We start from the raw sequence: 13,180 nt of genomic DNA on the forward strand, positions 1-13,180 counted from the left end.
GATAAAGAATCTTAAAAGCTACCTCCTGACGAAAGAATTTTTCAAAAAACTGCTCTGGGGCCCATTTTATTGAGCAAACAAACAATGATGTATACGCCAATTTTACTCATCATGATGTATGTATACATTGAGAATTGATAGAAGTCAAATTCAATACTGTTTGAATGTTGATTTGAGGTTTTGGGACCAAATCAAGATTGGACAATATTTTATTACATTATTTCGATTTAATTCTTAAGGGAACGTCCATTAGGCATCATCCATAAAGTACGTCACGTTCTGAGGGAAGAGGGGGTTTTGAGAAAGCGTGACGTTGCGTGTTACAAGCATAGGGAAATCGTGACAAAGGGGGGTGGAGTAAATTTTGGCTGATTTTAATGTGACGTACTTAATGGATGACACCTTATCCACATCCACGTAGACACTTTTTTGAAAATTCTAGAACCACCCACCTCCCTTGCTGACAATTGTTCATGCAAAAAATGTGTTTATGGAGCATAAAGAATTGCTAAGGGAGCGTTATTTTATTACGTAACGCAAAAAAACGGATTTTTAGACCCCCCCACCCCCCCCTCGTAACAAAATTTCCATACAAATTTTAAAAATGTATGGAGCGTAACACGGCCTCCGACCCCGCTCCCTCAACTGCGTTACGTAATAAATGAACGCTCCTAATACCTTCCCCTTAAAGTATCCACGTGGACAATGCATTACGGGATCCACTTAGCTATCAAAATAGCTGGCACAAAAAATAAAGCCAGCTTTGATCGAGCAATGTATACATACATCATTGGGCAGGAAAAGTAGTGATTTTTTATTGCTATTTTTACGGCCAAATGATGTTTGTGCTTTAAAATCGTAGAGAATAGGAAAAAACAAGAAATTTTGTAGGGGCCACATTTTTATTGTACTTTTTAACAGTTTCTACAGAGCAGACCTAAAATTAGTCTTTTTAAATTGAAAAAATGAACAAAAACAGAAAATCGTGTCTACAGCAAAATCACCTCAATGGCGTATACATCATATCGCCGTAAAACGGCAGTTATATAGTTCGCATGAAATGCGGCAACATGGCGCAAATTTTGCCTCGTCTCCTGCTTTATTGGAACAGTCACGCGAGAATGTTGCACCACTGTTGCCACATTTCATGCAAACTATATAAGTTAACAGATAGCCTCTGACCAATTTCAGTGCCTATCGAGTTTTCGTCAAAGACGGATCCACGGTGGTAATTTTATTGCTCAAACACACACATCCACACAATGATAGACACAGGTTGTGCATCAACTTGGCAGGAATTCTGTTCTAATGAAGATTGTTAGGACGGTCACCCGAAAACCAAAATGATTTGGGGCGATGGAGTTTGGACCAAATTGGTAGGATATTGGCCACACCCGGAGTGGCCATGACCCTGAGAAGGTTCTACCGGGGACATTTATCGAACCAAACAAATTGGGGCAATATGGGTATCAAAATTCATGGTTTTTGATATTGGTAATGAAAATGGCCATTTTGACAGGATTGGCCACACCCGGAGTGGCCATTGCCCTGAGGGAAGGTTCTCTCGGGAGGACATTTACGGAACCATACAAATTGAGGCAATATGTGCATCAAAATTCATGGTTTTTGAAACAGGAAATGAAATTTTGAAAATGGCCATTTTTACAGAATTGGCCACACCCAGAGTGGCCATTGCCCTGGTGGAAGGTTCTGAAGTAGTTCCTACCGTACAATCACTTCAGGTGTGGCCAATCCTGTCAAAATGACCATTTTCATTACCAGTATCAAAAACCATGAATTTTGATACCCATATTGCCCAAATCTGTATGGTTCCGTAAATGTCCTTCCGGGAGAACCTTCCCTCAGGGCAATGGCCACTCCGGGTGTGGCCAATTCTGTCAAAATGGCCATTTTCATTACCAGTATCAAAAACCATGAATTTTGATACCCATATTGCCCAAATCTGTATGATTCCGTAAATGTCCTTCCGGGAGAACCTTCCCTCAGGGCAATGGCCACTCCGGGTGTGGCCAATCCTGTCAAAATGGCCATTTTCATTACCAGTATCAAAAATCATGCATTTTGATACCCATATTGCCCAAATCTGTATGGTTCCGTAAATGTCCTCCCGGGAGAATCTTCCCTCAGGGCAATGGCCACTCCGGGTGTGGCCAATCCTGTCAAAATGGCCATTTTCATTACCAGTTTAAAAAACCATGCATTTTGATACCCATATTGCCCAAATCTGTATGGTTCCGTAAATGTCCTTCCGGGAGAACCTTCTCTCAGGGCAATGGCCACTCCGGGTGTGGCCAATCCTGTCAAAATGACCATTTTCATTACCAGTATCAAAAACCATGAATTTTGATACCCATATTGCCCAAATCTGTATGGTTCCGTAAATGTCCTTCCGGGAGAACCTTCCCTCAGGGCAATGGCCACTCCGGGTGTGGCCAATTCTGTCAAAATGGCCATTTTCATTACCAGTATCAAAAACCATGAATTTTGATACCCATATTGCCCAAATCTGTATGATTCCGTAAATGTCCTTCCGGGAGAACCTTCCCTCAGGGCAATGGCCACTCCGGGTGTGGCCAATCCTGTCAAAATGGCCATTTTCATTACCAGTATCAAAAATCATGCATTTTGATACCCATATTGCCCAAATCTGTATGGTTCCGTAAATGTCCTCCCGGGAGAATCTTCCCTCAAGGCAATGGCCACTCCGGGTGTGGCCAATCCTGTCAAAATGGCCATTTTCATTACCAGTTTAAAAAACCATGCATTTTGATACCCATATTGCCCAAATCTGTATGGTTCCGTAAATGTCCTTCCGGGAGAACCTTCTCTCAGGGCAATGGCCACTCCGGGTGTGGCCAATTCTGTCAAAATGGCCATTTTCATTACCAGTATCAAAAACCATGAATTTTGATACCCATATTGCCCAAATCTGTATGGTTCCGTAAATGTCCTTCCGGGAGAACCTTCCCTCAGGGCAATGGCCACTCCGGGTGTGGCCAATTCTGTCAAAATGGCCATTTTCATTACCAGTATCAAAAACCATGAATTTTGATACCCATATTGCCCAAATCTGTATGGTTCCGTAAATGTCCTCCCGGGAGAACCTTCCCTCAGGGCAATGGCCACTCCGGGTGTGGCCAATCCTGTCAAAATGGCCATTTTCATTACCAGTATCAAAAACCATGAATTTTGATACCCATATTGCCCAAATCTGTATGGTTCCGTAAATGTCCTTCCGGGAGAACCTTCCCTCAGGGCAATGGCCACTCCGGGTGTGGCCAATCCTGTCAAAATGGCCATTTTCATTACCAGTATCAAAAATCATGCATTTTGATACCCATATTGCCCAAATCTGTATGGTTCCGTAAATGTCCTCCCGGGAGAATCTTCCCTCAAGGCAATGGCCACTCCGGGTGTGGCCAATTCTGTCAAAATGGCCATTTTCATTACCAGTATCAAAAACCATGAATTTTGATACCCATATTGCCCAAATCTGTATGGTTCCGTAAATGTCCTTCCGGGAGAACCTCTCTCAGGGCAATGGCCACTCCGGGTGTGGCCAATTCTGTCAAAATGGCCATTTTCATTACCAGTTTAAAAAACCATGAATTTTGATACCCATATTGCCCAAATCTGTATGGTTCCGTAAATGTCCTTCCGGGAGAACCTTCCCTCAGGGCAATGGCCACTCCGGGTGTGGCCAATTCTGTCAAAATGGCCATTTTCATTACCAGTATCAAAAACCATGAATTTTGATACCCATATTGCCCAAATCTGTATGGTTCCGTAAATGTCCTCCCGGGAGAACCTTCCCTCAGGGCACTGGCCACTCCGGGTGTGGCCGATACTCTACCAATTTGTTTCCAATCATTTCGGTATTCCGGTGACCGCTCTGGCAACCGTCAATAACTTCTTGGACCTCCTCTCAAGTTCGTTCACCACCTGTTGCTTTCAACGTGTGCGTGTGTGTGTGAGCAATAAAAATCCCAACGTAAGGTCTGTCTTTGATGAAAGTCTGATGGACACTAAATCCTCCAGAGGCTAACTTTTAGCTTAAATAGTTGGCACGGCATCCACGCAACAGAAACAGAATGTCACGCCGAGGGCATGCGACGGTAACGCTACATTTTCGAAAAATTTTGCATTGACACCGCAGATAGAGCTTTAAGACAAAGTCCTTTGTCAAAAATCACATATTGTGTTTCGTAAATTATCTGAGTTTTGAAAATATAGTTTCCATTTCCATGGAAAATCCAAACTGGGAAACATTGATAATTTTATCACATACAAACTACGTTAGAGTTTAATACAATTTTGAAACAAATTTATAATATAACATTATTATTCGTTAAATTGCTTATTCCAGCACCATTAACACTGAAAATTTATTGTAACGATCAACAGTCTCACTGCAGCCCCTGCTCGTTCTAGAGCGCAAATCGTCACATATATCCTCACAATCCTTGAAATATATACATCTCAACCAACCGGCGGGATCCCGGAGATGACTTTGTTGTGATGTTTCTGCTACTCAAACAAATCTCGTTATTTATCTTGACTGTCTCGTTTCCCACTGTTGTTTAAACTTTACCATCCAACATCACACAGCATGGGTGCTCTGCCGAGAGAGAAAAAAGAGTGAAAGCTTGCTGGGGTGGGGTTGGGTGGTGGGTTGGAAGTGTATCATGTTCACCACCACCCCATCTGCTCCTACTCCTTTCACCCACTTCTTTTTAAAGCAAAGCAAAGAAGCTCGTGAAGAAGAAGGCTTCGTTTTATCCTTCCTATGCAGATCTCTCTTGATGACGGTCTGCACAATCCTCAATTCTGTCGTCTAAGCTTTTAGAAAAGAGTATGTGTCCCAAGCAACACACTTTGTCAGATAAACGTATTTCCTAACTGGTTGTATAACCAATCCGCCTCGTTATCACAACTTGTTCTACAACTCCTGTGAACTGGAAAAAGCGCACTTTTTTTATTGTATAACTTGCCAGAAAAAGATGCAAGTTATCAGAGTAAGTTGTACAAATGTATTTGACAACACTCTGCTATCTAACAAGAGATTCAACGAAAAAAAGGGGGCGTGGTTTACGGCTGTGCTGTCAAATCAAAGCGCACACTGGAAAGGAAAGTTAGATTGAAAACAGCTATCTAACCGTCGACTAACTTACATGTAAACAAACGTTTCTTATTAGAATTTAAATCAACGACGAAGCTAATAATAAAAGTACGCTTGCTTCTGCAAGATTTATTTGAAATAATTCTAAATTGAATTAAAAAAGAAAAACAATCATGGCGCGCATGTGATTAGTGTGAAATTTCCTGCATGGCGAACTTTTAGATTTTCCTTTTTGATGAACTTCCTCTTCCTAAGATTCGATCCGACGACTTCGACGACTTGTTGTTATCTCCACGGCAGGTCCAGGCGCTCTTCCGCATTGCTCCACGGGGCTTCATAGTAAATAAGCTGACCTAATCGTCAATAAGAAGGTTGCTGTCTGTTTTGTTAGCTAAAGAACAAAGGCTGTCATTGGAATTGAAGTTATATAAGTTTGTTTCAAGTCAGTTTTTATAACTCCATTATATAACTTTGTTATAACAAACCGTTTCAACTGTCATTTCGAGAACCGTACCACGGAGTAATATTGAAAATCGCTATGATTTTGATTTGTTGTTTTCTCTATCATAAACTCTATAAGCTGATAATTATTGTAGCTTTTACCAGCGATATGTTCACAAATGAATCGGTCAACAATCAAAACTATTGCAATCTTAAATACATAAACATTTTTGAATCTCTGAATTCCTCATGTACAAATTTACACCACCTAACAACACGCAATGTCAAGTTGAATATGTATGTTAAGCATCAGTTATATAATCTATTCTCCGATAACATTTGTGTAACAAAGCGAGAAAACCTAAGGTTATTTATAGAATGGTTGGCCACGCCCATTTTTTAGAAGATGCCGTCACACGACAATGTTAGCTAAGCAGTGAAACAAACAGTGCAATATTGTTTTTATTCAACAAACTGTTTTCGAGTGAAACATTCCAGATGAGGGAACAGCATCTTGGCATATCAGCACTTTAACGTTCAATTACAGCTCATAAAAAGTGTTTTCGAGTGAAATAAAGTGATAAATAGCTCAATAGGAAGTGAGCAAGTAAGTTTTTATCAAAATTGTTCCAACAAAAATTATTTTAATAGTGAAAATCAGCAAATTGGATGGAGTTAGGAGCGAGTGCATATTCCCTATGTTTTGTGTAAAAGTTGGAAAAGAGTGAAGTTGACTGTGTTTTAACACTTGTATGGCACACATCTCATGAGTTACATAAGTCAGTTATACAAGTAGTGAAAAAAACTGATATTTAACTAGTGTTGACATTTTTTCTCGTATGTTGGTTCAAAACAGCTATCTAACTATTATTCAACAGTCGACAAGTTATGAGTGCTACTTGGGTGTGTGTGTTTGCGTGTATGTTGTGTTGTTTGAAAAGATGGCTCCTTTCAATGGGCCAAAACGGCTTTCTGAGCTGGAACGTTCCAAGGGAACAGATTTGCCATATTTATTTTTAAACCCTTCAAAGACATTGTTGAAATTAATTTATTAAAATTTGAGTTTTCAAGATGTTTTTTCGCTTTCAAATATTTTTCTTATGAATTTTGTGTTTTGTTCAGTTTTTGAATACGTAATAAATTATGCTTAAAAAAATTATTACAGCCTTAATTGAAAGTATGTACCCAAAAGGGTTACCAAATGCGCACAGGACGATAAGACGGTGGCGAAGGAAACTCGCTCTGCTCTGGCTGTACTCCCTCCTTGGTGTGTGTATCGTGTCCGTCGCTGAAGACAGGCGTCGAAAAATGAGGGGGCGTCGTCGGTAATCAAATGGAGATAAATTTCAAAACACCGGGGTGGGAAATCTTTTAATCAGCTTATTAAATTTACACTGAAACTTTAATCTATACGCGTCGTTTACAGATGTGGGGGTTTGCGTGGGAGTGTGTGTGTAGAATTGCTGGTGCTAAAACGTACGTCAATTATGTTGTTTACCGAGACATTTAAACGAGTCGGTTGGTGGGTTTTCAGTTTAATTGAGTTGAAAGTAAAACTTATTGACAGTAATTAGAAATGAGGAATACATATTTTGAAGTGGATTTTTTAAATTGTGTTACTGTATTATAAAACAAATATTTAAAATTTTAGTTGATTAGAACATTTAAAAGAAATACCGTAAGACTTGTTATTTTGAATACGTGGCTTTCTCTTCGCATTGTTCCCAGATTATCCCAATTTTTTTTACAAATGTCCATGCCCTAGAATCTTTGACAAATGTTACTTAAGCGACTATATTAAATCACTTGGTAGCCAAAGGTTCAAATTATATAACTTATTTCAAAAGACCCTTTCAAAAGAGTTTACCTTACCTTACCCGAAAAAAAACTAAAACATTAAAAATCTGGCAACCCTGCCTCGAGTTATAACCACTGACCTGATATTTATGTACTTTGTTATTCCGGGTCTAAAAAATGTTGAAATTTGTGACTAAACCCATCTTATTACCCATTGTTGGTAAAGAGTGAGGAAGGCATTAGCCACATAGGTGGATTTAGTTAGTTTTTTTTAATTTGTCAAATATTTTCATGAAATTGATGATGAAAAAAATAGACTAAATGCAAATTTCAATTTCAAGTTTTTGTCCTCACTCCTTTTAAAACATTGACGAAAAATCTATGAATTTTTATTTTGTTAGGCCACTTTAAACCTTTTTCAAATTTGTTTAGGAAAGATCTGAAAAAAGATAAACTTCAAGGAATTTTACTTACTAGCTAAAATTAGATCGTCAAATTCCCCGTCCCGGGAAAAAATCCCGAGAATTCCCGGGATTTCCAGGAAAAAAATTTCCTGGGAATTCTCGAAATTCAAGCAAGAGCATACTTTTTCTTAACGTTTTGGCACTATTTTTAATTTACTGAAAAATTTATGAAAAAAAACTTAATTTTATTTCATTTAATTCAATTTACTGTTCTTATTGAATTTATCTGTTCGTCTGAAAATTTCATATCACGGTATATTTCAGACAATATTGGTTTCTGAAGCTTTCACAACTGATTATAGATCTTGTTTATTTGTTAAGCAACAAAAATATGATATAATTGAATGAAAATAAACTATTATAACTTTGGTTAGTTTTTTAAACAAAAAATGTTGTTATATCATTTGAAAATAAGGTACCTCTTTCCACAAAGAAAAAAAATAATGTTTTTTTTACGTTTTTGTTCACCATGGCCAAATTGGATGAAAATTGTAAAAAATATCATTAGATGTCTCAAAGAGGGTTGTGCAAGAAGAATTTGGTTAATTTGTTATAAGTGTTCGAGAAATTTCAATTAAAAGTTGAGATTTTTTATGGCACTTGAGCTAACAAGGGCGTAGAAGGTTTTAATATGACAAAGCATGTAAACTAAAGCAAACTTTCAACCAAAATCTATTATTAAGCTGAATCGTTAAAAAACTACTTAATATTTAATAAAGAAGGTGTTCAAAAATGCAAACATAATTCAAAATCTCGCTTCAGACATAAGAAACAATGAGTTTTGATTTCAAAATACGATATTTTAGGTAAAAAGCAAATTTTAAAATTTAAATGCTTATTTATTTATTTATTCATAAGTTCAAACAAGTAAAATTTGTTCTGGAAAAAAGATTTGCTGACTCAAAAATATTTTCTTCGTGATTTTTTTTAAATTTCAACTCGTTTTGTCTTTATAATTCTTCATTATATTCTCTCAAGCTGTTCACACATATTTATTGGCAATTTTATGGCTTTGAAGCATGGACAAATTTTTATTGTTTTTGAAATACAGGGATTAGCAAAATAATATGGAAAATACTAATGATTTTTTAAATAATATTATTTTTTTAACAAGCTTTTGAGGCATTAATTGACCCTAACATTTGTTTTGTTCATTGAATGCTTTTTTATTTAATTTCGTTACAAAATATTAATCAGAACCAGGATTAGAATAAATTTTAATAAATTTCAAATTTCCCGGGTATTCTCGGGAAATTTGTTGAAAATTTCCCGTTTCCCGGGAACTTCGTAACCCCGGGAAATCGGACGCTCTAGCTAAAATAGTTAATATGCATTTTGTGTTCAAAACCAAGACGGATTTGTTTCAATGTATTGAAAATGAAACTTTGAATTTGAAATATAATGTTTTTACAACCGTTTTTTATGATTTTCAGATTAAACGTTTAATAAATTGATCTTGAGAAAACTATCATATCAAAAATAACTGCGGATTTTAGAATGCTAATATAATCAAATTTCTTAATGATTTGTTCAGTTTTAGATTAGTTTTCAAAAAAAACACGAGAGCTATCGTCATTTCTAGAGCTGATGATTTTTTCGATATCGTGGACAGCGTAAAATTTGAAAAAGATTTAAATTTCAATGAAACACCGGGAAATTTCATAATTTTCCTTAACCAATGCTGAGAATAACAACAATCAACATAAAAAATATTAATATTGGTTTTCAATTTTAACTTTATATGAACCCTATGAATGCTTAAAGATAGTCATCAGAAATGAATAAAAAGAAAAAATAACATTAAAATCTCAATTTTGCAACACTTCAGTAAAGAATGCTATGAAAATCTTTCTTTAAATGATGTAAACATGAACTATCAAATAAATAATAAAAATGCTCTGAGTTATCCAAAAATGCGCAACGTAATTCTTATACTGAATGAATCCATTTCTTTGAATTTTGGCATTTGAATTATCATAAAATACAATACAAAAAAGTTTGCACATTTTTTTAATTAATAAATCTTTTTTTGCATTGAACAGTTGAATTGATTGATTCGAACATTGAAAGATCTATGAAATTTCGGCTAACAATTTTTACTTGCCGAAGTTTTATTAACTTTTTTTCACAAAAATTCAATTTATCGAAATCCATATTTTTCAAATTTTTGATTTGTTTTACGAGACAAAAAAAAACTCAACATTTTAGCCAAAGAGAAGTATGGACAAAAACTTTTGCCCCGAGCTATGATTTTTGAGAAAAAAATGAAATTGTACTCTAATTTGTTTTACATTAGTTTTAAATGTTAAATCAAATTTGCAATCAAAAAGCACTTCAAAGTGTACTATTTTCAAGATATAGCCACCTACAATTTTATGTTAACGGGAAAAGTCCAAATTTCATTTTTTTTAAATAGGGAAACAGCATCTAATTCCAGCGTGCCTCTAATGTTGGTAGGTCAGAACTTTGACATTTAATTAAAGCTCATTAAAAGCGATTTCAACAGAAATCGAGTGATAAATAGCTCAATAAGAAGTAAGCAAGCATGTTTCTATCAAAAGTTTTGCAAAATTAGTAGTGAAAATCAGCAAATTGGATGGAGTTAGGAGCGAGTGCTTAACCTGCCAAAGATACGAGAATTTCCCCTAGTGTCCATTCCTGAAAATATTTTTTTGAAGGTTGTGAAAATTTCCAATAAATTTGCCTGACATACATTGAAGATTGAACCTCTGGTTGCTGAAATATAGCGAATAATAGAAAAAGAAAATTTATATTTTATGTTTAATTAAACATTTGCGAAATTTTCAGTTGTTTTCGAAAAAATATTGTTAAAATTTTGGAATCAAGAGCAACTCTTCAAAAAGGGCAAATATTCAATATTACGCCCTTTTGAAAAGGAATTTATTTATATTTTTATAATTGGCTCATACTTTTTGGGGGCCTTCCCTATGACCAAAGAAGCCTTTTTCTGTCATTGGATCACCCATAATATATGTCTCCATTCAATTTTAGCAGCTGTCCATACAAAATGACAAAACAATTCGCCAAAAACTACATATATATATTTTTATACTTACATTGACTTTTTAAATGATATTTTTATTTAAGGCGGCTTTTAAAAGCAAAACAGAAATATCAAGTTAGTAAACATTAACGTTAAAATGTATCATTTTGTGCAGTTTAACCATCCCCTGTAATTGTATCATGTATCTTTCTTCTGAAATCAACAGATTCCCTACATTAAACAGTACATTGACCGCACTCTTCCCCATAAACTGTAGCAAACTTCCGATCCATAAGTGTTCATCAAATCTTTTCTCATTATTTCCAGACAAAACACATCCTTCCATCTCGTCCTCCTCACGTCCCATTCTTGAAAGAGGGGTTAAAATCCTCAAATGAGCAAAAAAAAAAGAATATGAAGAATGGAAAGGAAAAATGCCTTTCGCCAAGGATAATGGTGATCCCCAGGCGGAAGAATGCCAGAACGACTGGGGCGGCTTTTCCCCGGCAAAATCTTCAACAAAGAATGACTCAAGAGTAGAGCAACTATCCATCTCGAAAGGATTCAACGCCAAGAATTATGACCCTTGCCGTGAAGGAAACGACCTTCTGAAGACGACGCACGGTTGAGAAAGAGTGTGCGTTGCGTAAGGGTACTTTCCCTTTGACGTTTGTTACCCCTAAATGACAACACAAAAAAGACAAAAAGAGTCATGATACTCACTCGTTTGCGCGACACAGTCAGGAATCTTGTTATGATTATTTACTCAGCGTGTGTGAGGGCAAAGACAAACACTCTCTCTCTCTCTTTTCAGCTACTGACGGCTCGGCAGCGACGCAAGCATGGCTGTATGTGTGTGTTTTTGTTTGTTGTTTGTAAGTGTACGGCACTCAGTGAAGACGTTTTGATCTGTAACGAAATGGAGTGGGGAAGAAGAAAAAAGTTGTAATAAATATAAAGAAAGAGGGGTGAGGAGGCTCTAAAATAAATAAAACTTTCTTAGAATCACCGTGAGAGTAAAGAATATCACTTTGAAATGTGAATTCTGAATATTTGTAGGAAACCACCGATCTTCTCATTAGACCTCCTATACATTATTATCAGAGCAAGTCTGTATGTTATCAAAACCTTTCCAACGCGTCCAAGACATTGATAATCTGACAAATCTATCAAAAGTTATAAGCACATAAGTGTTATTTATACGCTTTTTGGAGGCCGGATCTCAGATATGTTGATAAAAACGTTGTCCGGATCTCTTATGCGACCTATCATTGGATAGGTATTCAAAAGACCTTTCCAACGCATCTAAAACATTGAAGATCTGACAACCCTATCAAAAGTTATAAGCACTTAAGTGTTATTTACGCAATTTTTACATTTTGGATGGCACCCTTTAAATGTGAGGAAGGCGCCAACCTCCTAAGGGTGGATTAAGTAACGTTTTTTTATAATATTGTACAGTGCCATCAAGTTTTGTGTATAGTTTTGCCTTCCTCACTGTGGTATGGCTATAATCCTGCTCTGAAAATGTTTTTTTTAATAAAAAGTTCGAAGACCCACCTTCATGTACGCCTATCGACTCAAAATTGAAAACTGAACAAATGTGTGTGTGTGTGTCTAAGTTTTCTCAGCACTGGCTGAACCGATTTTGATCAAACCGGTCTCATTTGAGTTGGTTTAGGGTCCAAAAGTTATACATAAAAATGTAGTCAGTCTCATTTATCAGACATTTTCGACGAAGTCAAATGTGTCGAAAAGTCGTGTTGCCAAAAACGGGCTGCATAACTACTTTCGAATTTGAATCCCTTTTTGTTCTGTGGAAAGCGTTATAAACAGCATGTAATTCCATCGAGCACCTGATGTTGACATATACGCACTTTGACGTTCAATTGTAGCTTCGAAAATTCGTTTTCATCTGCAACTAAATAAATAGCTCAGTAGGATGTGATTAAAGATTAAGATTAAGATTAAGATAAAAAATGTGAAATCAGATTAAAAGATCAGATCAGATATTGATTTTTATCGTACAACCCTTGACAATTTGATGAACGTCCGTCTTGGAACAATAATGTCTTGCTAATACTTCAAAACAATAACAATACAAAGTGCACATCTAAGTAAGCGTTTACTATCACTTAATATATTCTAAATAATGCAAATTGTATAAAAAAAACAGAAGCAAAAAGAAACAAATGTTCGCATTGGAGGTATTAATTTAAAAAATAATATTAAAATACCTGTGTTTACTTTTAACAGGTTTCTTATAAAAAAAGAAGAATATTTTTTCAAGAAAGCGTATGTTGAATAAAGTTAGTCTCATTATCAGCATTTATT

At 36.0% G+C, this 13,180-nt stretch overlaps 1 protein-coding gene across 9 annotated transcripts in view; it reads right to left on the reverse strand.

The window, feature by feature from the left end:
- Nucleotides 1-13,180, reverse strand: part of LOC6046331 (tyrosine-protein phosphatase Lar) — a 483,374-nt gene that overhangs the window by 430,009 nt on the left and 40,185 nt on the right. For all 9 annotated transcript variants that reach the window (XM_038253031.1, XM_038253038.1, XM_038253036.1 and 6 more), the window contains exon 2: nucleotides 11,570-11,755. The gene's annotated coding sequence lies outside the window, so the exon portion shown is untranslated. The remainder of the gene's footprint in view (nucleotides 1-11,569; nucleotides 11,756-13,180) is intronic.

Source organism: Culex quinquefasciatus, chromosome 2, assembly GCF_015732765.1.
Source record: "Culex quinquefasciatus strain JHB chromosome 2, VPISU_Cqui_1.0_pri_paternal, whole genome shotgun sequence".
Taxonomy (NCBI): Eukaryota; Metazoa; Arthropoda; class Insecta; order Diptera; family Culicidae; genus Culex; species Culex quinquefasciatus.